This window comes from Lepidochelys kempii, chromosome 1, assembly GCF_965140265.1.
Source record: "Lepidochelys kempii isolate rLepKem1 chromosome 1, rLepKem1.hap2, whole genome shotgun sequence".
Classification (NCBI taxonomy): Eukaryota; Metazoa; Chordata; order Testudines; family Cheloniidae; genus Lepidochelys; species Lepidochelys kempii.
The window spans coordinates 121,128,546-121,155,163 of NC_133256.1; the positions used below are offsets into that span (position 1 = coordinate 121,128,546).

The 26,618-nt window shown below is 41.1% G+C and overlaps 1 protein-coding gene across 1 annotated transcript in view; it reads left to right on the forward strand.

Moving 5' to 3' along the window:
- Window positions 1-26,618, forward strand: part of GABRG3 (gamma-aminobutyric acid type A receptor subunit gamma3) — a 527,538-nt gene that overhangs the window by 486,135 nt on the left and 14,785 nt on the right. The window lies entirely within an intron of this gene.

Sequence of the window (26,618 nt, forward strand, 5' to 3'; positions counted from 1 at the left end):
TGCAGACTCAATAGGGAAGCCCCATGTCCCAGGTGTTTCTGCTGGGGCCTGCTTACTGCTATCAGTCTCCAATTCACTCTAGGCCTTCCTGCCTGGAGCTTTTCCTGCTTTGACAGGCCACTCTGGGTATGTCAACACAGCAATTAGACACCTGCAGCTGGCCTGTGCCAGCTGATACAGGCTCGTGGGGCTCAAGCTAAGGGGTTATTTAATTGCAGTGTAGACTGGAGCCTGGGCTCTAGGACGCTGCGAGGTGGGAGGATCCCAGAGCTCAGGCCATAGCCCAAGCCTGGACTTCTACACGGCAATGCAACAGCCCCACAGCCCAGCCTCAGGAGCCCAAGTCAGCTGGCATGGGTCAGCCACAGTTTACTATTTGCAAATATAGACATACCCTCCTATGCCCTACCTGGCTATGTAGCTCAGTGGGCTAGCTTGCCTTTAGTATATTCACTGTTTTGCAGTATATTCAGCAGTAATGCAAGGAACCCACAGGCCTGTATCCCATAAGACATTAGCTTCAGCAAGTTAACATAAGGCTTGAGGCCTATGACATTTGAACAGATAAACAGGCAACAGAAACCCTAAGTATTGGGGAGCTGAAAATAGACTGTTTAAAGGGAAGTTCAGACCACAGGTACATGATCCAACCACAAAAGTATCGTGGCAATTAATTGACGTATATAACAGGTGTATGAGCTATATCTGCAGATACCTAACCACAAAAGGGCCATGGTAACGAATGCACATATATGATAATAAGTTGATATTATTGATATACTAACCTATATAGAAAGACACTCCAACAGTAGTAAGGTGAGGAAATACAAATAAGGAAAAGGGGCAAATCCTCTACTGAACATGTATCAAACATTGTGGCGTCAGCATAACATATTATAAAAGTTGCATCCCAGCCTAGGGGAGATGAAGATGTCTTTGGGAGGTGCCCGAATGATGGCCACTGGTGATGGTGATGGTGATGAAAAAGATGATGGCTAACACTTCAGGTTGTTCTACAAGGGATGGTGAGAGTATATGAATGTTCAGATGTACATTCTGTAATATCTTTATCTACCTTACTGAGTTGAGGTGTTTGTGACTGTGTAAAATTCATTAATAAACTATTTGTAAATGTAGAAGAGTTCCTGTAGTATGAATGTTGCAGCTGTGCACATCGGGTTCCCAACTCTATAATAATTTAAATAATACTGGGGCTGATCTTGGGACAAGAACCTGTCAACTCTCAAAGTGATAACTGGGGATTCTTACGTCACCTTGATCGATCGGTCCTTCAGCCCTCATATAGATTGCGCCAATCACAACACATCTTCCATTCTTCTCTGATCCTGCCCTTCCTTCTCCACGTGCAGCCGTGCCTTTTCACAATAAAATCTTCCCATCTCTTTGGAGGTTGGCCAAGTGGTTGCTTCAGTTCCTGTGGATACCACTCAGTGACAGCTGTAGGCCATTAATTGTCAATGAGCCTAGCTATATGCCTGGCCCATCACATTTTACTGTACCTGCTTTCAACAACGTCCTGCACTCCACTCTGTTGTCTGATCATTTCACTGGGGACTTAGTCATGGATTGAAATCCCCAGAATTCTTCTTTCCATTGCCCTCTTCATGATAGACAGTCGTTGCTTCTTTATCTTCGTCAGCGCCCATGTTTTGCTGCCATACAACATTGCTGGCAGTACTGTTGATTTGAAGAGGTTGGCGCATGTTTCCTTGTTGATTTTTTTTCTGGGAGGACATCCTTGATAGAAATCATTGTGTGCCAACCAGCTTTCTTTCTTCGCAAGAGTTAATCTTCCTGATCATGGCGCAAGTAAATTTCTTGGCCCAGATAGATGTATTATTCAACTTTTTCTATTTGTTCTCCCTTGACTATTATTTGGGCTTTTGGCAAGGCATCACACCTCATACATTTTGTTTTAGAGTGGTTCAATTTCAGTCCAATTTGGCTGCTTTTTGTGTCGAGTTCTCACAGCATTTTCTGTAGCTTTGGCAATTAACACGATATCGTCCGCGAATCTGAGGTGATTTAACTGCTCTCCATTGACGCTGGTTCCACCCTTCCAGTTCATCTGCCTCATTACCATTTCAAGGCAGGCTGTGAAGAGTTTGCGGGGAAACCATGTCTCTCTTTGCTTCATACCCTTTTTGACTGGGATGCAAAAGGGAGTATTGAACAGAGTTCTAGCTGTAGTGCAGTCAGAGTTTGCTTCCTTTTGTTTGTGTCTATGCCCTGCTCTGCAAGACCTTTCAGTCCTGCAACGATCTCTACACTGTTAAACACTTTTTCATATTCGATGAAGGCAATGCCTAAAGGGAATATGTATTCCCTTGTGTGCTTCCATAGCTGGTTTCTAGTGAAGATACAGTCCAATGTACTGAAATTCATTCGATACCTGCCTGCTCTCTCGGCTGCTGCTCGTCCAGATTCTGTGAGAGTCAGTTTGTTATTATTTTGGTAAATAGCTTGTAGACACGAGAGAGCAGCATATTGGACGATAGTTCTTTAGATCTTCATGATCATCTTTCTTGCACAGCAAAATGGTGTTGGACTCCTTCCAGCTGGATGATATCTTCTGGATTTCCAAGTAAGGGCTAAACCACTGAGCAAGGGTTTTCCAGAGGTCATGGCCTCTAGTTCTTATCATTTCAGTTATCAGTCTGTCTTTTCCTTCCTTCATTTGGTAAATTGCATGTTGAACGGATGAGGTGTTGGTGATGAGGACCAGGAATACGTGCTCACTGGTCTGTTGAGGTATTGGTAGTGGGACATTTATTTGAGACGTGAACAGTTCAGTGTAGAAATCTTGGCAGGCCACTTCCATCCCTGTTCTGTCAATCACTGCTTTTCCATCCTTGTCCTTCAGTACCATTATTTGACCTGTACAGTGTCAATTCCCATTTGCATTTTTGAGGCTTCTGCGATCTTCAGCCATCTTTAAGAGCCTTTCATTTCGGTACGTCTCAAAGTCCTTCTTTAGTCTTCTTATCAGCTTGCAGAGGAGGGAGTACTCAAGTTTGTCACCATCATTTTGCTTCATATTCCTCCACTTCTCTAGCAAATTCCTCATTTCCTCTGAGATTCTTCCCTTCACTCTTTTCATTCTTTCTTTCTTGGCTAATTTCACGCATTGTCTCAACTTATCTGCAAAGTTTTTATAGTCCTCGTCACAGTTATCCATGAAACTCCAGTCTTACTTGGAAATGTTTGATTTCAGGATTGCTGGTCAAATATTTTTGGCCACTGTCTCTGATTTGCCATCTGTAGTGCTTTCTTCTCCACCTTTATGTTGACCTTAAGCCTCACCCTGAGCAAGTGATGGTCACTACCGGTGTTGAATGATGGCACTATTGAGATGCCTTGTATGATGTGCTGCTTACTGATCAGCATGTAGTCGATCTCGTTCTTGTTCTTCGCATTGGGCGAGATCCATGTCTACCTTCTCTTGGCCTTTTTCTTAAACCAGGTGTTATCAATGAACATTTCTTTCGTCTCTGCCAGAATTATCAGTCACTCTCCTCATGAATTCCGTTCACCGATGCCATACCTTTCAATGAACTTTTCACCTTCTTTCCCTCTTCTGACCTTGGTGTTGAAATCTCCCATCACAATCATATATGTGGATTTTTGAGTGAAGGTTTGAGGTTTCCTCAAGCTCTTAATAGAATTCTTCCACATCATCATCTTCACTTGTGCTTATGGAAGCCTAGATCTGGATAACCTTGAGGGTGTTATTCTGGTTGAGTTGGAGTTACAGCACCCCAATGCATGATGACTTGAACTTGCAGGAAATGATTTTTAAAGTAATCGATATATATAACCTATAGATCTGGCTACAGCTAGAGCCTCAGGGTTCTGGTTCTGGCTTCTAAAACCCCTGGTATCAAGGTTTCCCCTGGTGAAGCTTTTCTAGTGTCCTACAGTTTACTGAGCTTCCCCCTTCATTGCAGCTATGCTGCCTTTATAGGGAATTCCCTGATCCAGCCCAGGTGTGCCTCTTTAGTAATCAGGATTGGCTAGTCCCAGACCTTGCAGCCCTTGAAGGGCAAGCCACCCTGTTACACTGCCCTTGTGGAGGAATACATCCAGCAGAAATAGCCCTTACATCATATTTTTGAAACATCTTATTATTTATTAATATTCATTATAATGATTGATTATTTGTATTATGCTAGTGCCTGTTGACCCCAATCAATTATCCAGGTCCCATTGTGCTAAGCATCATAAATACATGTAATAAAGAAACCAGTTACTGCCTTGGAGAGCTCACAATCTCCATGACAGACAGGACTTAGCAGATGGACAAAACAAACTGGTTCGGTGGGTTTGAGAGGACGAGAGAACCATAAAATGGAGTTTAGCAGAATTCATTGTGTCTTGAACTACCAATCTCAAATGTCACCCTACCCCTAAGAGTAATCTCTTGTGTTCAGTTTTTTTACACAACTATCTATATGAAATCCATTGGGAATGTTTTTGTATAACGACCATATTTTCTATGTAGACTCCTCCAGACTTTGATGAACTCATCCACTCTCTTGTAAGATGTTACAGGGCCACCCATGAAAAATAGTAGGAACAAATATCTGTGTATTAACTAAACTTCCACTCATTATCAATGGGAGACTCATACGTTTGCTTGAATGAGTGCAGATTTTCCTGTAGGTCATTTGAATTTATTATTCATTACATTATTCATATATTCAGTTGCATTCATCAAAGGGCTAATGAGTTTTTTTAAATATTATTTTAATCAATTAAAATCCAAAAATCAATACAGAATAAACAGTTCAAGTGATGATTCCTAATGAATGATGGGGTGTACTCAGTTCTGCTATACAAATAACTAGTGTAGAAACTCTTGTGTCCAGCTCAGACGTAGCTAGCTCTCGCATATCTCTTTAAAGGTATTTGCATAGGGGTAGGTAGTAGAGAATAGAAGAGGGAGACACATGGGCCTGGTTAGCTTCAGATGAAGTTAGCCAGGTGGGGAATGCAGCAGGAATTTGGGAGCAGTGAGTGGAAAGGGAATCAGAGTGGTTAGGGAAATTTCTTAGTCATACTGATTCCAAACTCTAGATTCAAGAAAAGCAGCTACTGCAGACATAGACATTTTTGAGGATAAATAGCTTGACCACTTAAATGTGTCATAGTAGATTCTGCTTAATAGAAATCTTGACATTAGCAACTTCCAGATTAATGACAATGTTTTGCCAGGAACCAATCCCATCCCATTAGCATGAGTGTTATTGGGATTTGGATAGTGGCAATGGAATGCCACTTACTAGCAACTTGTTTTTTTAAAGAAAGGCCCCAGCAGAAGGCAGATTTCCAAGGCTGCAGCCAGGGAAAGAAGTTCTGGGACTTCCTGGCTGCAGCCCCACAAACCTGCCTGAGGTACTAAGCTGAGCCCGTCCTTCTGGGGCTGCAGCCAGCAAACTTGACTGAATACAGGAGCCACACAGGACTTAAAGGGCTGTGGGCTGGGATAAGAGGCTGTGGACAGAGCAGTATGGTGGCTGCAGCCTGGATACTGGAGCTGCGTAGTACCTCTCCCTGCACTCTCCAGGCTGTGCCCTGTCAGTGCACACAGGGAAGAAGTGCTGGTACATGCTGATCACCAAACCCTGGAGAGCACAGAGAGAGGTAAGATGCAGCCCCCTAGAATATCACTGCCTCTGCTCCCAAAAGAAAGCCCTGGCATCCACACTGCAGCCCAGCTCTGTTGTAGCCCTGCTTGCAGCCAGGTTTGCAGGAAAGGCATGTCCCAGAGTTTCCTTCCCAGGCTGCTGCCTCGCAAACCTACCTTCTGCTCATTAGCAACTGCCGGATGATAGCAACCTTTTGCTGGCAACTGAGAACATAGCATAAGAATGGCCAAACTGGGTCAGACCAATGGTCCATCTAGCCCAGTATCCTGGGCTGTCTTCCAGCAGTGGCCAATGCCAGGTGCTTCAGAGGGAATGAACAGAATGCGTAATCATCAAGTGATCCATTCCCTCTCCCAGCTTCTGGCAAATGGAGGCTAGGGACACTCAGAGCATGGGGTTGCATCCCTGCCCATCTTGGCTAATAGTCATTGATGGACCTATGCTCCAGGAACGTATCTAGTTCTTTTTTTAACCCAGGTACAGTTTTGGCCTGCACAACATTCTCTGGCAAAGAATTCCACAGGTTGATTGTGCATTGTGTGAAGAAATACTTCCTTTTGTTTGTTTTAAACCTGTTCCCTATTAATTTCATTGGGGGATCCCTAATTCTTGTGTTATGTGATGGGGTATATAACACTTTCTTATTCACTTTCTCCATTTCAGTCATGGTTTTATAGACCTCTATCATATTCCCTGTTACTCATTTCTTTTCCAGGCTGAAAAGTCCCAGTCATTTTAAACTCTCCCCATAAGGAAGCTGTTCCATACCCCTAATCAGTTTTTTTGCCCTTCTCTGTACCTTTTCCAATTCTAATATATCTTTTGTTCAGATGGGGTGACCAGATTTGCACTCGGCATTCAAAATGTGGGCGTACCATGGATTTAAATAGAGGCATTATGATATTTTCTGCCTTATTTTCTATTCCTTTTCTAATGACTCCTAACAGAATGTTCGCTTTTTTGACTGTCGCTGCACATTGAGCGGATGTTTTCAGAGGGGTTGCTAATAAAGCGAATCTATTTGTATTTCCAAAATACCAAAGCAATTAGATCATGTCACTGATTAATTATTGTACATGCTCAATGTAATATTTAAATCAAAGCCCTTTTTAAGCTGCACTAAAAATAGCCTCTTACACAAATTAAACTATTTCCTTAGCACTTGTAAATCAGAAATGGCGAGGACAATTTTTTCTGAAAGTTCATAGGAAAAATCTCCAAGGCTTGATTGGCAAATTTCAGCTCAGAATGAATTTACACAGCTGACTGGTACACTCTTGAAAAATACAGAAATGCTGACATAACCTGAACTTTAGAGGCACTATAAAATATATATATAAATAATAAGCATGGTTACAAATAAAAAAAAATGAGGCAGTGTTTATATGAAAGCTGTCACTTTGCATTTGGAATGCATCAATATTGTTGTCCATGTCTTTAAAATATGCTTAAATATTGATGGGAAAGAAACCTATTTGCATCACAAATGATTCTTCATGATCTGAGTCTGGCTCTCCCAAACAGCTCCTATTCATTTCCTATTAGGTTTAAGGGTTTGGCTCTAACATTAGACTTCATGAATGTATACAATGCAGGGCCAAGTGTGGGTATGTCTACACTACAAAATTAGGTTGAATTTATAGAAGTTGATTATTAGGAAGCAATTTTAGACAGTCAGTTGGGTGTGTCCCCACTAAGCGCATTAAGTCGGTGGAGTGCGTTCACAGTACCATGGCTAGCGTTGACTTTTGGAGTGTTGCACTGTGGGTAGCTATCCCACGATTCTTGCAGTCTCTGCTGCCCATTGGAATTCTGGGTTGAGCTCCCAATGCCTGATGAGACAAAAACATTGTCGCGGGTGGTTTTGGGTACGTGTTATCAGTCGTCTCTCCCTCCATGAAAGCAAAGGCAGACAATCATTTCTCGCCTTCTTTCCGTGAGGGCGCCATATTGCTTTCAGCAGATGGTGCAGTAGGGCTGTAAACCGTTGTCATCGAGTGCTATGAATCCACCTTGCAGGTCCTCTATATGACCGTCGTCATCCACCGCTTCCACTGCAACTCTGCTCGGCTGCTCTTGTCTCGCCATACCATGGCAAGTGTGCAGCCCACTCAGCTATTTTGTCTTGGCAGCAGACGGTGCAGTAGGTCTGCAAAACTGGTCATCCAACCACTGCTTCCCCTACAACTCTGCTCTCCTGCAGATGCCATACCACGGCAAGCATGGAGCCCACTCAGATCATTGCAGCTGTTATGAACATTGTGAACAGCTCATGCATTATCATGCAGTATATGCAGAACCAGAACCTGTAAAAGCAGGCGAGGAGGCGACAGCAGTGTGGTGACAAGAGTGATGAGGACATGGACACAGACTTCTCTCAAAGCATGGGCCCCGGCAATTTGGCCATCCTGGTGGCAATGGGGCAGGCTCATGCCATGGAACGCAGATTCTGGGCCCGGGAAACTAGCACAGACTGGTGGGACCATTTAGTGTTGCAGGTCTGGGATGATTCCCAGTGGCTGCGAAACTTTTGCATGCGTAAGGGCACTTTCATGGAACTTTGCGACTTGCTTTCCCCTGCCCTGAGGCGCAAGAATACCAAGATGAGAGCAGCCCTCACAGTTCACAAGTGAGTGGCGATAGCCCTCTGGAAGCGTGCAGCGCCAGACAGCTACCGATCAGTTGGGAATCAATCTACTGTGAGGGCTGCTGTGATCCAAGTAGCCAACACAATCACTGAGCTGCTGCTATCAAGGGTAGTGACTCTGGGAAATGTGCAGGTTATAGTGGGTGGCTTTGCTGCAATGGGATTCCCTAACTGTGGTGGGGCGATAGACGGAACGCATATCCCTATCTTGGGACCGGAGCACCAAGGCACCCAATACATAAACCGCAAGGGGTACTTTTCAGTGGTGCTGCAAGCACTGGTGGATCATAAGGGACGTTTCACCACCATCAACGTGGGATGCCCGGGAAAGGTACATGGCGCTCGCATCTTCAGGAATTCTGGTCTGTTTCAAAAGCTGCAGGAAGGGACTTTATTCCCAGACCAGAAAATAATGGCTGGGGATGTTTAAATGGCTATAGTTATCCTTGGGGACCCAGCCTACCCCTTAATGCCCTGGCTCATGAAGCCGTACACAGGCACCCTGGACAGTAGTCAGGACTTGTTCAACTATAGGCTGAGCAAGTGCAGAATGGTGGTAGAATGTGCATTTGGACGTTTAAAGGTGCGCTGGTGCAGTTTACTGTCTCGGTTAGACCTCAGCGAAACCAATATTCCCATTGTTATTACTGCTTGCTGTGTGCTCCACAATATCTGTGAGAGTAAGGGGGATATGTTTATGGAGGGGTGGGAAGTTGAGGCAAATCGCCTTGCCGCTGATTATGCACAGCCAGACACCAGGGCAGTTAGAAGAATACAGGAGGGCACGCTGCATATCAGAGAGGCAATAAAGTCATGCATTAAAGTCATGAAATAAAGTCAAATTCATGCATTCTTTATTAATTTGTCACACAAATAGGGGGATAACTGCCAAGGGGGAGGAGGGAAGCACCAGGTGGGGTGGGGGAGGAGGGGAGGAGGGAACGAGAAGGCCACACTGCATTTCAAAACTTATTAAATGCCAGCCTTCTGTTGCTTGGGCAGTCCTCTAGGGTGGAGTGGTTGGGTGCCTGGAGGGTCCCCTCCACCCCCCTGCGTTCTTGGGCGTCTGGGTGAGGAGGCTACAGAACTTGGGGAGGAGGGCGGTTGATTACACAGGGGCTGCAGTGGTGGTCTGTGCCTTTCCTGCACCTCAACCATACTACTGGAGCATATCAGTTTGATCCTCCAGTAGCCTCAGCATTGCATCCTGCCTTCTCTCATCACGGTCCTCCCACCTCTCCTGTTGCTCCAGCCATCTATCCTCTCGCGCGTCACTCCTGTCCTCGTGTTCATTTTGTGCTTTCCTGGACTCTGACATTGTCTGCCTCCACGCATTCTGCTGGGCTCTTTCAGTGCAGGAGGACTGCATGAGCTCAGAGAACATTTAATCGGAAGTGCGTTTTTTTCACCTTCTTGTCTGCGCTTGCCTCTAGGACGGAGATGCTAGATGAAACATTTGCAGCTGTGGGAGGAAAAACAAAGGGAGAGTAAAATTGAAAAAGACACATTGCCCATTTAAAAGGAGGGGCTGATGTTTTCGGGTTAACATGCAGCACAAACCCAACTAAATCCCTCCCACACCCAATTCTCTGGGATAATCACTTCACCCTTCTCCCCACTGCGTGGCTAACAGCGGGGATGATTTCTTTTCAGCCACAGGCAAACAGCCTAGCAGGAACAGCCACCTCTGAATTTCCCCTTAATAAAATTCCCCTATTTCAACCAGGTGACCATGAATGATATCACTCTCCTGAGGATAACACAGAGAGATAAAGAACAGATGTTGCTTGAATGCCAGCAAACACTGGGACCACAGCTGCCATGCTTTCTTATGCTGTCATTCCAGACTACGTGCTACTGGCCTGGTGTGGTAAAGTGTTCTGCCATGGAGGACACAATAAGGTTGCCCTCCCCAGAAACCTTTTGCAAAGGCTTTGGGAGTACCTCCAGGAGAGCTTCATTGAGATGTCCCTGGAGGATTTCCGCTTCATCCCCAGACACGTTAACAGACTTTTCCAGTATTTGTACTGGCAGTGAATGCATCCCAAGTCTTCAGGACAAATTAATCATTAAACACGCTTGCTTTTAAACTGTGTATTATATTTACAAAGGTACACTCACCAGAGGTGCCTTCTCCGCCTTCAAGGTCCAGGAGCCCTGGTTGGGAGGGTATTGGCTCCAGAGTGATAAACAGTTCCTGGCTGTTGGGGAGAATGGTTTCTCCGCTTGCCTGGTGTGCTCTATCTTCAACCTCCCCCTCCTCCTCTTCTTCCTCATCCCCAAAATCCTCATCCCTGTTGCGTGAGACTATCTTGCAGGAGTCCACATACAGGTGTGGGGTAGTTATAGGGGCACCCCCTAGAATTGCATGCAGTTCATCATGGAAGCGGCATATCTGGGGCACTGACCCCGAGCGGGCATTTGCCTCTGTGGTTTTCTGGTAGGCTTGCCTGAGCTCCTTAAGTTTCACGTGGGCACTGCTGCGGGTCCCTGTGATAGCCTCTGTCCTTCATGCCCTTGGACATTTTTTTCCAATATTTTGGCATTTCGTCTTTTGGAATGGAGTTCTGATAGCACGGTTTCATCTCCCCATACAGCGATCAGATCCAGTACCTCACGTTTGGTCCATGCTGGAGCTCTTTTGCGATTCTGGGACTCCATGGTCACCTCTGCTGATGAGATCTGCATGGTCACCTGTGCTAATCAGCTTGCCACCATGGCCAAACAGGAAATGAAATTCAAAAGTTTGTGGGGCTTTTCCTATCTACCTGGCCAGTGCATCCGAGTTGAGAGTGTTGTCCAGAGTGGTCACAATGGAGCACTCTGGGATAGCTCCCGGAGGCCAATACCATCAAATTGCGACCACACTACCCCAAATTCAACCCAGCAATGTCAACTTCAGCGCTAATCCCCTCGTCGGAGAGGAGTACAGAAATCGATTTTAAGAGCCCATTAAGTTGACAAAAATGGCTTCATTGTGTGAGCGCATGCAGGGTTAAATCATTCTAATGCTGCTAAGTTCGACCTAAACTTGTTGTGTTGACCAGGGCTTAGAAACCTAGTTTCAGGGCTAAATGGTGCAGTGGATTAGCTCAAGAGCCTTTAACCTGGAGTCAATATGTTTCATTAAGCCACAAGTGTGTTTGTTCCCACTTAACCACATCACAAAACCACTGCACAATATGGTACCTATGGAAGTCTCTGCTCCATGAAGGTCCAGGAGTCCTAGTCAGCAATAAGGTGCATTGTCAAAGGGTAGGAGCATGTGCAGGAAAAAAAATTGAATCCCCAAATGCTTAACTCGTTATTTAAGAAAGTGTTAAGCATAATATGGATGCTTTTGAGGTAGCCAAGCCCATGAATAAATACATGAGAGTAAGATATCAAGAATAATTTTGTTCCACATGTGGTAATAAAAAAGAACTCTATCCACAAAGAGAATACACTTTCATTATCAAGAACAATCACAAAAGGAAAAAGAAGAAAGGGGAGGTGGTGCTTTGGTCCCTTCTGTACCTTTTAAAGGATAATTTTTACTAGAACAGACATGCTCTGGGGACCTGGATTCTTGTTGATAGAAGCACGTGCCTATACTGTGCCTGGCTCAGTCCCTGGCTATTAGAACTTAACATTCAGAAAGACTAAATTCACTCATAAATTAAAAAAAATGATCAAGTAGTCTGAGTTTGGTACATGGTAGACATTGCCAAACCAGCCATCACACTTGACTATGTCTTTTTACCAGTCTCAACAGAGAAGAAAACGATTGGACATGGGGACTGAACTGCACTCTCAGATCAGGTTGTGGCACATCATAAGGCAGTATAGGGAAAATCGCATTGCTGAGTCCTGTGACTTACCTGTTCATTTGCTAAATAAGGTACTTCATTCTCCAGTCTGGTAGATTTTATTGGGGAGGAGATTATGAAAAATTTACTTGCATTCCTTTCCCAGAATTGATGGTTATTCAGAGAGCTCTTGAATGGACAAATTGCCTGTACTTAGAGAAGGAACAAAATATGGACACCATGTATAATCATTTATTTATTTATTTATTACACAGAGTGCTGACGGAGTGTCACCTTGCTTATTAGGCTCAGAGACACTGCCGAACAATTGATTACAATAGATTATATGGATTTTCCATGGGCAGAGGGAAATGACGGGGTAGGCAGTCCCAGACCCCTGGGTAGGTCCAACTGCAAGACAAGATAAGCACAGTAGCCAATGGTCAAAGATTACATAATGTTTCTGCCCATGGTTTCAGGTTAACACATGACACTTAATTAGTACACAGGTGTTTTTCTTTAAACAATATATAGAGTGTGTTAGTATAAGATATATATGTTGAATTCTGATTTGGGATCCATAGGAATGAAGTTGCTCCCCTGATTGTCTGACAGGTCCACCCCTAGGAGTTAAAGCAAAAGGACAAATGAAAAGTATATAGCAATAAAGATTGTCTTTTAGTTGTTCATTTGTGTTTCTAAGGCAACCACTGGCAATGGCTTGGAGGAGAGGTGCACATCTGTGAGAGGGAGGATATCATATCTCATACTGACATGTTTGAATCTCTTCCATAAACTCAAGGCTGGTATGTAGGAAGGCACCTCTTCTACAGAAGAAACAGGGCCCCTTTCATTCCTTAGGTCTGTTTGCAAGCAAGGTTGTCCTTTGTTTGTTCTGTTTCTTAGCTAATATTGTTCACTATTTGCTAGGCCTCTGTCTTCTTGACCAAACTCTGGATTTTGGGCCTGTAAAAAGAGCTGACACAGTCTATATATCAGGTTGTAACATAAACAGTATATGGATTTTAGTCCTTCACTTCGTATTTAGGTTGTAAATGTCCAGATTGCTTTTAAACTGAACCTTGATAACATGAGTTTGTAACTTTTACATTGTCATAATTATTTTTCCCTCGGAGCAAAACACATTTCGTAATCAGCTCTGATAATTCTGATGGTCTAAATTTTTACACCCATCTGGTGGAAGTGTGGTTCAGGGCAAAGGAAAATTCAGGGCAAGCCCTATGCATCTATAAAAATAATTAGAGGATCAAAATAGGGTTTACAATGAAACTCTGATTTCAGTTTTGGCACTCATATTATATGTTTTATCTCCAAACCCTTTGCAAATAGGTGTAAGCATTATTATCCTCAGTTTATAGATGGGATAACTGAAGCATAAAGTAAAGATACATAGCAAATATTTTTGAGGGCCAGACCAGGTATTTAGAAACCCAGACCTGCACTCATTCCCCTAGGCTACAGCTACCCACAGATTAAGTCTTACAGTTCATAAAATAGAGATATTTGGGATAAATGATTTAGCAATCTATGTCCCGTTGTCTTTTAATGGGACTTAAGTGTTTTTGAAAATTTTACCCTTTATATTTAAGGATGACATCCTGGTCTGTTTGAAGTCAATGGTAAAACCTCCATTGACTTCAGTAGGTCCAGAATTTCATGTCCAGTTCTTCACTGTGAATAGGACACAGTAACGGTAACTGATACCAGGCCGTAATGGTCAGTTAGGATAGCTGTTCTTGCTGAAAACCATGTCTGGTGTTAAAGCTGCTGCTACACTGGAATAGTCGCTGCAATCCTTTCCTTAGCTATTTTATTCCATTAGGAGCAGCATTTTTCTTCTTAACTGAGCCCTTCCACATGAATGAAACAGGCATGGCAGTTGCTGCTTCAGTAAAAGAAAGATATGTTTGCAGTTAATGTTCCACAAACCTTCAGTTAGAAATAACTTTAAATCCATTTAAATCACACTCCATTCTATACTGGTTTTTTGTTCCACTGGAGATTCAGTTATCATGGCAACATAATAGCAACACACTCATTTAAATAAAAATCATACTAAACATAATCATATACAATTGCCAGTCAGCCTATTTTGGTGGCATATACTGATTCCTCAACCCTGAATGCTAAGCCCAAAATGTACTGAATTAGTAAAAATATTGTGGTTTTGCTATTGAGAATTCAGACCCCTTTTCTGACCCCCATCCTCCCTCAAAGTTTTCACAGAGTCCCGCTGGAATAGATCAGAACTGTGGATTACAGCAATAAAGAATATAAGGCTAAGATTTACAAACTTGTTCCAAAATAAGACCTAATTTTGGTAATTACATAGATATTTATACTTTACCAATTAAATGAGGAAAACTGAAATGTTCAAAGTAATTACCAAAAATAATACCACCACATGCTCTTGAGAAGGATACAATATACAAAATGTATCATATTTTTCAGATCTGGATTAAAGAATATGGGGGCTCTGCAAATTACAGAAATTGGGACCTCTCCCTTTCCACCGTCTGTAAACATGACAGAGGAGTGGCCAGGCCAAATTTGAGTAAGCAGATCAAATTTGAGCAAGTGGCTTTCCAATTTGGTACACAGGGTCACAGCACCTTTCAGTTTTTTTGGGAGTCATTTTGGTTTTGTTTTTTTCCCTAGTCATTGCGGGTGGGGGGAGGTTCCTGAGGTGCTGTCCCTGTGCAAGTGCACAGTGTGCACATTAGTTAAGGCAGGTTGGCATATTTTCATCCTGGTTGATTACTAGCAGCTTGCATTTTTGTTTGTGAACCATCAAATTCCTCTGGTGTAAGTGGGTGCAAATCTGTCGACTTCACTCGTGTTACACCTTTTCATAATCAGCTGTGAATTTGGTATGAATGGTCATATTCTATTGGAGCGTTCTCCCTTGTTTTTCCCCACAAACTCTGATAGGGACTCCTCATCCTCTTCCTCTATATAGTCTATAATGGTCCCTCTTCCAACATGGGGAGAAGGTGAATAACTTTGAGGAACCACAGAGAAGAAGAGAAGAGTGGACGTTTGGATGGTGTACTTTTTTTTTTTACGTTTGGATGGTGTACTTTTTTTCTTGCAGTGACATGACAATTGAGCTGAGAAATTTAATGGAAACACAATGCATGTTTCTTTTTTGTGTTTTAGATAGTTTATAATGCTACATGTCATAAGACTTAGAGAATCTATTAGTAAACAAAGGAAAGCCCCGGAGACAATGAGGAGACAGATATTGACCAACTCAACCTAAATTTGTTACTTTGTTCCTTTAACAGTTTTAGGTCAACATTACTGTTCTGCAGATAAAGTCAATGGAGTCTACAGTCTAAACTGTACAGACAATACAAATCATCTGGCTATGAACCGAATGGCCAGGGACTGAAAAGTCAATTATCTGAAGGGGAGGAGAGTTTGTTGGTGTTTGAATAATTGGTGTATTATTGTTGAAAGACTTCTCAGAATTGTATGTTGACAAATGATTTGAGGATGATTCTTTGTCCGAGTAAAGGAAACTATTTTAAGGATAGTGAGGAGTTATGCATGTGAATTCAGGGCATTTATGCAGATATTGTACGTGACTAAAGCAATCACAGGTCAAAGAAGAGTGAATTGTTACTGTGAACCAGATAAGACAATATGTATACTTGTGATTAAAAAAAATGTTAAGAAAGGTGTGTGGTCTGAAAATTCAGAAGTACAAATATAACTTTAGAGAAGAGAAGAGGAGAACAGGCAGTATTTGGATTCGGATCAGGTTTAGGCAGGGGTGAAGGATAAGTTCAAGGCTCAATAGAAGGGGAATTAATCTTCTAGGGCACAGACTGTTTAGACTAGTGAGGAGGGCATTGAACTGACCACAAAAAGGGACGGTGAAAAGTGGGGACAACTGAGCACTCATTTAGCACAGAATTATGCTGTTGAGAGCAAAATTAATCAAGGTACCAAGGGACATGAAGAGAAGAAATGTTTTTATGGCCTGTACACCAATGCTAAGAGCCTGGTAATAAACACCACCACTACCAGCTCCAGGTGAATCCCAAACATGTCCTGCAATGGCAGTTATCGCCATCTTGGATACCATCTATGAGACTGTCAAACAAGGGGGCTTTTCCTTCTAGGATTGGGCTTGAACAATGTCATAAATATAAAGGGAAGGGTAACCACCTTTCTGTATACAGTGCTATAAAATCCCTCCTGGCCAGAGGCAAAATATTTTCATCTGTAAAGGGTTAAGAAGCTAAGGTAACCTCACTGGCACCTGACTCAAAATGACCAATGAGGGGACAAGATACTTTCAAAGCTGGAGGGGGGGGGGAAGGTTTTTGTCTGTCTGTGTGATACCTTGGCCAGGAACAGATCAAGGATGCAAGCCTTCCAACTCCTGTAAAGTTAGTAAGTAATCTAGCTAGAAAATGCATTAGATTTTCTTTTGTTTTTTGGCTTGTAAAATTCTCTGTGCTGGAAGGAATGTGTATTCCTGTTTTTGTGTCTTTTTGTAACTTAAGGTTTTGCCTAGAGAGATTCTCTATGTTTTGAATCTGATTACCCTGTAAAGTATTTACCATCTTGATTTTACAGAGGTGATTCTTTTACCTTTTCTTTAATTAAAATTCTTCTTTTAAGAACCTCATTGATTTTTCATTGTTCTTAAGATCCAAGGTTTTGGGTCTGTGTTCACCTGTACCAATTGGTGAAGATATTATTATTAAGCCTTCCTTCAAAAAGGGGGTGTAGGTCTTGTGGGGATATTTTGGGGGAAGACGTCTCCAAGTGTTCTCTTTCCCTGTTCTTTGTTTAAATCACTTGGTGGTAGCAGCATATTGTTCAAGGACAAGGCAAAGTTTGTACCTTGGGGAAGTTTTTAACCTAAGCTGGTAAGAATAAGCTTAGGGGGTCTTTCATGCAGGTCCCCACATCTGTACCCTAGAGTTCAGAGTGGGGAAGGAACCCTGACAAACAACAGCAGCAGCAGCGAGAACATCTCCAGCCCACCTCAACTAACTTCTCTTTCCCCACAAAAGGACAAATACAACTTGACAAATACAAGTTGTTGCCCTCTTAGGTACCCTCTAAAAGACTGTCAAAGAACAGGGAGTTTTTCCTCCTAAAAATTGTCTACAGCTAAAGGAAACAGGGGATGTTGTTAAAATTAAAATCTTGTTTAAAACGTCGCATTTTAAACACTTCAGCTGTTTTTTCTCCTTCTTTTCTGTGTCTTTAATAAAAGGTTAAAGGGATTTCTAATGGTGTATTTGCCATGGTCCTAAGCAGGCTGAGGTCTTTGTATACCAAAGCCCAGACCTCGTTTAACACTGTTTATTGTTGGTCAGTGACTGAATTATGTTAACACCTTTGGCCCATGTATTCCCTCTAAAGTAAAACAACAGTTCCCAGTACAACGCTGTGACTGAAAGGGCTAATGTGATCCTTGGATGTATAAACAGGGGAATACTGAGTAGGAGTAGGTAACTTTACCGCTGTATTTGGCACTCGTACAACTGCTGATGGAATACTGTGTCCAGTTCTGGCGGCCACAATTCAATAAAGATGTTGATAAATTGGAGAGGGCTCAGAGGAGAGCTGGGCGAATGTTTAAAGGATTAAAAAACATGTCTTATAGTGGCAGATTCAAGGAGCGCAATCTGTTTATTCTAACAAACAGGAGGTGAAGAGGTGTCTTGATCACCAACTGCAAGAACCTATCTGGGGAACAGATATTTGATAATAGAGGTGAAATAGGGCCATCTGCCTTTTTAAGGGCTCAGGTGGTGGGGGAGGAGGGAGCCACCAACCTTGTTTTAGAGAGAAGCCCAGCAGGTGGGTGCTGGGAATCATCAAACCCAGCTGGACAGCATCAAGTGACTGGTTTGGATGATTCCCAGCTAAGGGATGTAAGTAAAGACCCCAACTTCCTGAGAGTGCCTGGGACCAGGAGAGGGCTGGGAGCACATTCTCCTGTGGCTGCAGAAGTTGGCTATGAGAAGCCAATAGGACTTGTAGACTCCGTTAGACTGGAAAAGATTAAGCTGCAGGAGTACAGAGACCCCCAAAACTAGGCTAGGAACAGGGCTGTTACTTAGTGGTGGTGTTCCACATTTCATATGTGTGTTGTGATAAATAAACAGGGCTCTGAGATAAAAGTTACAAACTTGGCCAATTGTTTTTCCCAAACTGGTGATCATGTTCACCAGACTATAAGAGGGCCCTTTGATTTAATAGACAAAGGTAGAACAAGATCCAATGGCTGGAAATTGAAGCTAGACAAATTCAGATGTGAAATAAGGTGCAATTTTTTTCTAACAGTGAAGGTAATTAACCATTGGAATAATTTACCAAGGGTTGTGGTGGATTCTCTACAACTGAAATTCTTTAAGTCAAGATTTGATGTTTTGCTAAAAGATATGTTCTAGTTCAACCACATCTATTTTACTTGAAGCAGTGATTAATTCAGGGAAGTCCTAAGGACTGTGTTATGCTGATCAGACTCAGTTATCACAATGGTCCCGTCTGGTCTTAAAATCAATGAAAGCTGCTGTAGGGCTTGAGGTTGGGATTCAGATTTGACCAGAATCTTGTAATATGTTCTCGTGAGATTCTGCCACAGATGGTAGAAGGATTGTGAGATCAACTGATTTTTGTAAAATGCACAGTAATCTCAGTAATCACAGTAAACGGCTATTCTCATGAAGTTTCTGCCATTTGGGGGAAGAAGTTTTGCACAAACAACAGAGATTTCATCTACAGCTGAACCTTGAAATAGTAGAGCCAGCTGTGAAACTGTTTTCCTGTCCCATGAAAGTTTTCAAGATTTCAAAAAGTTTTCCTGCCCAGATCAGGACAAAAAATCCAAATCTCAAAACATTTTGCTAACTGAAAATCTGGGGAGGCAGGGGGAGCGGTGGCGGGAATGCTTCAGATCAATTAAAACATTTCATTTAAATTTTGACCTCTTTTTTATTATTTAACTTAAATTTTGAAATGAAAAGTCATTTTGAACTGGGAAAACATAACATTTCATATAGAAAATGTCAAAATGGCATGTTCTGACAATTTTGAAACTTTTTTCAATTTTTTTCTAAATGGGAAATTTGTTGAAACTGACCCTTTCCTATGAAAAATTACATTTTCAATGACTTGGTATTTTGTAAAAAAAAAATTCAATTTCTGAAACAGTTCTAGAAAATAGTCTCTTGGCTTTGAGTCAGACCCAACACTAGCAAGGCAGGTTTAGGTCCAATTATTGAAACCTGAACTGTTCTAAAATTCAAAGTAATTTAGATTCCATTTCCAGTTTTAATTGTATCAGTCTAAATGAAATTCTGAATAATAAAAGTGTGGACATTAAAGCATGTGAGACTATGCCAAACATTATTAAAAACAAAGAGGGCAGGCCCCCTGCCCCAAGCAATATTGTCAATTGTCAATGGATCGTGTCATTAAAAGTCTTAGTACTATATATAAGTAGGATGTGATCAGCACTGCCTAACAGGTGACATTAAACTGTGGCTCTCCAGGCATGTTTGGACAATTATTAACAGCAAAATGAGTTTGAGAAGCATTACCTTAGTGTCTGCTCATTACTCCTGCTGAATTCTATACTTCAAAGAGTGTGGAAAATGTTTTGTTCTAAAAGCATTATTGTGCTCCCAGCCAATAACCCTTGCAATGCTATATAACCCTATAAAAATAATTCATATTTTAGGGTCTTCTGGTCTCATCTTCACAGACACAGCAGTGGCATATGGTAATTTATTATTATTCAGACTACATTGGATATTATTAATCTTTTCTTAGGAACAAAAGAGGAGCCTAATTGTGATACTTAGTGATATTTTCTCTATGAATAAAGAGTAATAGATCATTCATGATCTACAATATTTGGACATTGATTTACTTTCTGCTTGATGCGCTAAATGCATTCTAGGTGATAGAGGTTATATGTGTAGCTTTTCTATTGTTCAGTCAGAAATTGAACTAGACTTGTAATCATGGACGGAATTTCTGCTTGTGGTATTATATGTTTTCATTTGTATTGCTTGGTTTGATGAACCTACATTTTTTGTGAGGACTGCTCAATATTATTTGTACCTTGCAATAATAAAACGAAAAATCAATCATTTTCATTAATTCCATATTTGAAAGAACATACAAAATGCCATTTTCTGCTCTGAAATGAAAATGTCATTATGGCTAGACATGATCTAAAAGCAATTCTGATGTTGGCAGCAGTGCTTGGATGAGTAGGATGCTGTAACTTCACATGGCCTATTTTGAGGGGAAGCATTATGCTCTATAGTAGTGCTGCAAACAAAGAGCACTTAGGTTTTCAGAATAAAGCTATCATTATAACGATCAAACTCTTTTTAATTGCTCAAACAAATCACCTTAGTAACTCAGGCTTTATTGTTTGGGAGTTTATATCTTTGGGGTTGCCTTCTTGTACGCAGCTATATACACAGATGTTGGTCTATCTCCCCTGTACTCTCAAAGAGCTAAAGGGGACTTAACATAAGTTGTGTAGTGTAACTGAAGACTGTAGAATATGTGCAACCACATTTCAAATCAACTACTTTAAAATGTAGGGGGTTCAGTACATAATGAGTTCTTTCGGACATGATAATTACCGGCTTTTCGGTTTCACACAGTTATTTAAACTATTGAAAAAGGTTCATTTTTAAACATTTTATTTCATACACGTATGTCAATAATTCTAAAAATTGGCCAATATGAATAATTTAGACCTCTAACACATTTCATAAATGTTTCCAAGCTTAACACTACCATTCAAAATCATAGGATGAAATAAATGTAAATACATACTAGTTATCAGATTTTCAAAACAGACACAATGTCATTCAACAAAACTTTGACATTTTATTGGGCTCTTGAAAATGCTAGTTCCATCAAAGAAACTGAAAGGTTATTGGCTACGGAAGAGCAAATAACGTCAAATGTAAATTACCTGTTGCTGACTCAGTAAATAAACAACAGATAGCTTCAGTGAAAATATGTTCCCAAATGTTATACTTCTTAATGTTGTTACACAAAGAAAATAATATCTTTACAATGGCAAACATTTAAATAAGAGACAGTTCAGTTATGAGTTATAATTTAGGGCCAAATCCTGGTCCTACTTAAGTCAAAGACAAATCTTCCATTGGCATCAATGAGACCAGGAGTTGGTCCTTAATATTAATCCCCTTACATTAATCCCTTTTATTTACGCATGTGTCTTTTTTTATTATATTCTTTAAAACAACCCTCAACGTTCCTATTATGAAAACTGATTCTTTTGGAATTTGCTTGTCTCCCCCACCCCCATATTATATATGGCTCTGAGTAATAAAAAAAAGACCTATAACTTATGTAATAACAACACAATCACTACTACTGCTAGCCATTTGCAATTAATGGGCTCACTGTATTTCATAAGGAAAAATGCATACTCAATATTACTTAAGACAGCAGCCTCTGGCCTGTGCAGAGTGCATACATACATTGTCCATGCCTAGAGCAATTATTAATCTAGATTGTATGTTCCTAAGGGCTGGCATCATCTTTTTGTTGTGTTTGCATAACGCCTGCCACAATGGAATCCTAGTCCAAGATTGAGGCTCTTAAGCTACAACACTATGATAATACAAATGATACTAAAAGCCACCCCTGGAGACACATAGAGACGGTTATTTAACATATCATGCACACAAGTTACCTGTAATATAATACTTCAGAATTAGTACATTTACATGTTGGAATGTGTGCAAATGTGCCTGTCTGCTCTTGTGTGTGTGCACCTGTGGGAACATGCACACCGTTTCTCACACTGGAGAAACCTTGTCATCAGAGCAATGTGTAGCCATCTGAGAAAAAAACCTAAGTAGCAGGGTGACCTCAGTCTTTTTATTTTTTCTAGGCCTTGGGAGCATTCATCCTAGAGTGCTTGAGATCAAAGATTGTTCCATGGCGATGAGCACTAGTAATACACATGGAAAAACATGTTCTGGAAGAGTCAGAATAAAAGATTGCATAAGCTCTAGTACATTTTCTTTGGTTATCAAGATTTTAAGGGAGACAGGGACATTTATTCCCCTACCTTTCATCTTCTCTGCATCTCCAAGAAGCATTTACAATGTCCTATTTTTATCATTATTTTTATTTTAAATAAGAGAACCTCTTTCTAGAGTCACTGCTGCCAGACTGTCTCATCCACAATTGTGCTCAATTTTTGGATATTCCAAAGGTAGGTCTTCCTCTCCCTGATGGAGTAAGAGGGCAGCATCTGGCAAAATCATTTCAGCACATCATAGCAATTGGATAGACAAGTCAACTGCGGAAGTGGCATCAATAACAGGTGAACGATACTTAAAGAAATCCTAACTTGGTTAGTGTCCTGTGAACTGGGCTGGTTGTTTTCAGATCAGAGATGTGCATCGCAATCTGAGGTGCTTCTGACTCGGGGTGCTCCAGACTATGGAAGGTAGAGAGTACCCAGCCCAGTAAGAGTTGTTCAACTTACTAGGACAGCACAGCAGACTTGGTCAGAGATCAATAAAGGAATGACAGGGGAGGGCTTTGGGAGCAAAAGGTGTCAGACAAGGTTGGGTGGAAGGGAAAAAAGAGGAGTGGGGTGGGGGGAGGATGATGTTGGGTTCAGACATGGAAAAGAGATTGAAACTTGGAGGATGGGGGAAATTTACCCATCCGGTATTAAGTAGATTTTGTGAAATATTATAAAAAACAAACATGTTAAATGAGTTACCCCTATGAGCTCTCTTTGAGTCCCACAGGTCTATAGTAATATATTCCTAGCATGCTGCTAGTCATCTTTATATTTTATTCTCACAATCACACTCACTAATGTCACAGGTGAACTCTGACACTCTTTATTATTCTCCATTTCAGGTGGAGAAGAACAAGAGTCTTGTCTTCTTTCACATACTAAAGATACAGTAAACCAGAATATTGTCAAGTTGGTACATGGTAGTTTCATATTACACATCACTAAAATCAGTCTTCATTTAACTTTTAGTAAGACTAATGGGCTCACCATCCATTTTAGCCATAGAGTATAACAGTAGAATTATTGGCGATGAGGGGTAAGATGGTGAAATAAATGTAGTAGAGTGAACTTATGGTCTAATTTGAAGATATTAATTACTATGCAATGTACATTAATGTGGTTATACTGTAAAAAGATTTATTTAAAAATACAACTTCCAGTTCTGTGCTACTCAAAGATTTCAGCCTTAAGGAAGTTGAGTTTTAATGTGATATAGGAAAACTTTTGGCAGTTCACTCAAGCCTTCCTCAGTCTTTAGCAGAAAATGATATTATGCTGCTGCTTAGCACCATTCATTAAAACCCCAGGTTCTGAATCCATAGAAAATCATTATTTTTCCACCCAGGATCCTATTTTCAAATTATAAACTAAAATTAATAAGGGTATTTTAGGTCACAGACAACAGTCATCCGGGTTTCATGAGAAATGTTGCCTCTCTATTTTGATTACTTTAAAAGATTTGTTGCCTTAAGATACACTTTTTCTTGTTACATAAAACCTGTGGTGGATTATTTTGCCTCCAGGCAATTTTCATTATTTCAATGAACTTGGCTCATTGTTTAGTTAAACTTTTAAGTAAGTTTCCTGAGAAATTATTTAAGTTGTTGATAACTAAAACTATTTTCTTAGTTCCAAACTGGAGATTTCTTTGGTTTCCATGTGGTCTCCATTTTTGCAATTAGATTACTTATGTTTTTTTAAGCCCATTATATCCGTTATTTTTATCTTAAAGCAGGGTTTTCCTCTGAAATCTGCTTTGTAGATCTGTGTTGCATGTTCTGTATTTGTTCCTCATCTGGAAATTGCATTGATGTCAGTGGGATTTCTTCAGAACTAATGTACCATATACAACTATGTCCCACAATGCAGAATGAAGAGAATAATTTTATATTTTGGATTGTTAATGTAAGACTCATACCTCTTCCTTTGACATTTCTGTAATCCTTTAGAATAGAAGCTGTGTGATTTTGATTATTGATGGTTCATGTACTTTAAATAAGTAGCTGTAAAACTGTACTGTGTGCAATGTGGCATGTGCATGCTACTGCTATACACACTCACAAAAACCACCACCAAGACATTTTAGATAACTAGAGACTGATGCAGCTATTCAGCAGGCTGAGTGACAAATTGAGGTCATGCAAAAGGAGATGGTCTGACCAAGGTTAAAGGAAAATCTAAAATGCAATTTAGATGCATACTGCAATCTACAGTAGTTTTTAAAAGCCTTGGGCCAGCACGCAGCTTTTACTTACCACGATAGTGCCAACATGAGGGACATAAGTGCTTCCAGCTTTTTTAATGCAGAGATGATTTCCTCCCCATGCCAGCGGCTTTAATAGTGTCCAAACAGTGCACTGCCTAGCCTTACTTTAGAATCTCAGGGGCTAGATCTCTTCTCACATGAGTTTCACACTTGTGTAACTCCACGGACTTTGGCGAAGCTAAGGTACTCCTGATTCTCACTTGTGTGAGGGGAGATTCAGAGGGGTGATCCTTGGTGCACCACTTGTTAGTCAAATGTTTGTGTAATTAAACAAATGGGGGAGAATGTGTCCTGGACACAAATTTACATACAATGAAGGCTCCAGAGCGTCCCGACTGCAATTGCCTGCATGGCTTGATCGCCATTCCTCACTATGAGAAATGTTGTGTGGTATGAGGAAGATATGAAAGTTGACACACTGCTAATGTTGTGGTAATAAATCTGGTACCTAGATTTGGGTTTTCTTTTACTTTGTCTATAGCATCATATTCTGACATTCTCCAGCCTACAATCTGGACTGTTGAACAGTTGTGTCCCCTGAACTCTCTAGCCTGGGTTGCCTTTTACATGGCTTTGCTGCCAAAGCAGCCATACCTGGCCTGCCCACACACAGCCATTAGCATGTAAAATCACTCCCAGCTATATTACATGAATGCTCTCCCAGCCATTCATGAATTTCATACTGGGCGACACTCAAATATTCTTTAGGTCTTTAGGCACCTTTAAATACCTTTAAACATCTGACTGCTGTTCTGCAAAATGCAATTACGATACTTACCATCCTTTAGAAGAGATCTATGAATTAAAATGGGTATATGAGAGCTAAGAAAATCATAGAATATCAGGGTTACTATGTTACTATGTAGCAGTATCTGAAATCACTATAGTTTTTTTTCTCTGTATCTAGAAGACATAATTGTACGATCACTCTGTGAAATTAATTGGCAAGGGGTAACTACTTAATGACAATCATTGTTGACTATAAGCCCTTTGGGAACAAATATTTTCTCCCCTGCATGGTTCTGTGCAGCACTAAGAACGCTGACGGCACCCAACCAATAATGATCCATTTTGAAGAGGAACTGCAGCTTTCAATGTACTTTTTTCTGTGTGACAGGGATTTTGTGAGCAATTTTGGGGGAGCCCTTAAAAATGGCAGCCGTTTAGATACTTGGAGATTCTTCTAACCCTAAAGTAGAAATACAGTTCTTTCTGCTGGAAAAGCAGGGTGCTGATTACTGTACATATTGTCTGCCAGGTGATTGGAGAAGAGGTCCAAGCAAGTTTATGCCCTGTCTGTTATTGTAACCCAGCAGGTGTGTGGGTTCTGTCCCATCTAGTGGCACCAAGACGACCTAGAGAGAGAGAGATTAATGAGTCTGCTCTACAGCATTAGCTAGAGCCATATGGCTTGAGGCTCATGCATTTAGTTCCAGAAGTCCCAGGTTCTATACCACCTGCCGACAACCAGGGTCTGTCAGTGTTACATCATGACCTCATCAAACCACATCTGTAGCAATAATAATCACAAAAGGACTTTTAAAGCTACTTAAAGAACGCAGAAATAAAAGCTGAGGTGCTGTATAGTAAACCAGTAAACATAGACATAGGGTTATACTCTTCCCAGTGTCAATTATTGAGAGTTATGCACATGTATCAATAAACTCAGTCGTGTACTTACATCATATTCTGTTCTCAGACCTCACAGATCCCAGTTCAATAACAAATAAGATCACACAATCATTATTGCTTTCACGTAGAACTCCTTAGGGCCTGATAATCACAGAGAATTTTATCTTCTATAGGTTGGGAGCAGAAGAGCTCTCCACAGGCTAGGGTGGTTTACATACATAAATCAGAAAACCCACACTGTTTTATACCTTCTCAAAGACAAGACACATACCTACGCACTGCACTGTAGGCACAGCACTCTGCAAAATACTATGGTATGCTAATTTTTGTTCTTTTAATTCTTGCTTACAGAGCTGTATTTCTGATATAATTTGGACACCACTGAGCTGAGGGGTACAACATAAAACCCTAGATAGACAGAAAACGAAATTTACAAATGGTGGTGGTATGTACTTTACTGACACAAGGGAACATTTTATGCCAACTATTTAATAATACATTTGGTACTAAAGAATACTGAAAT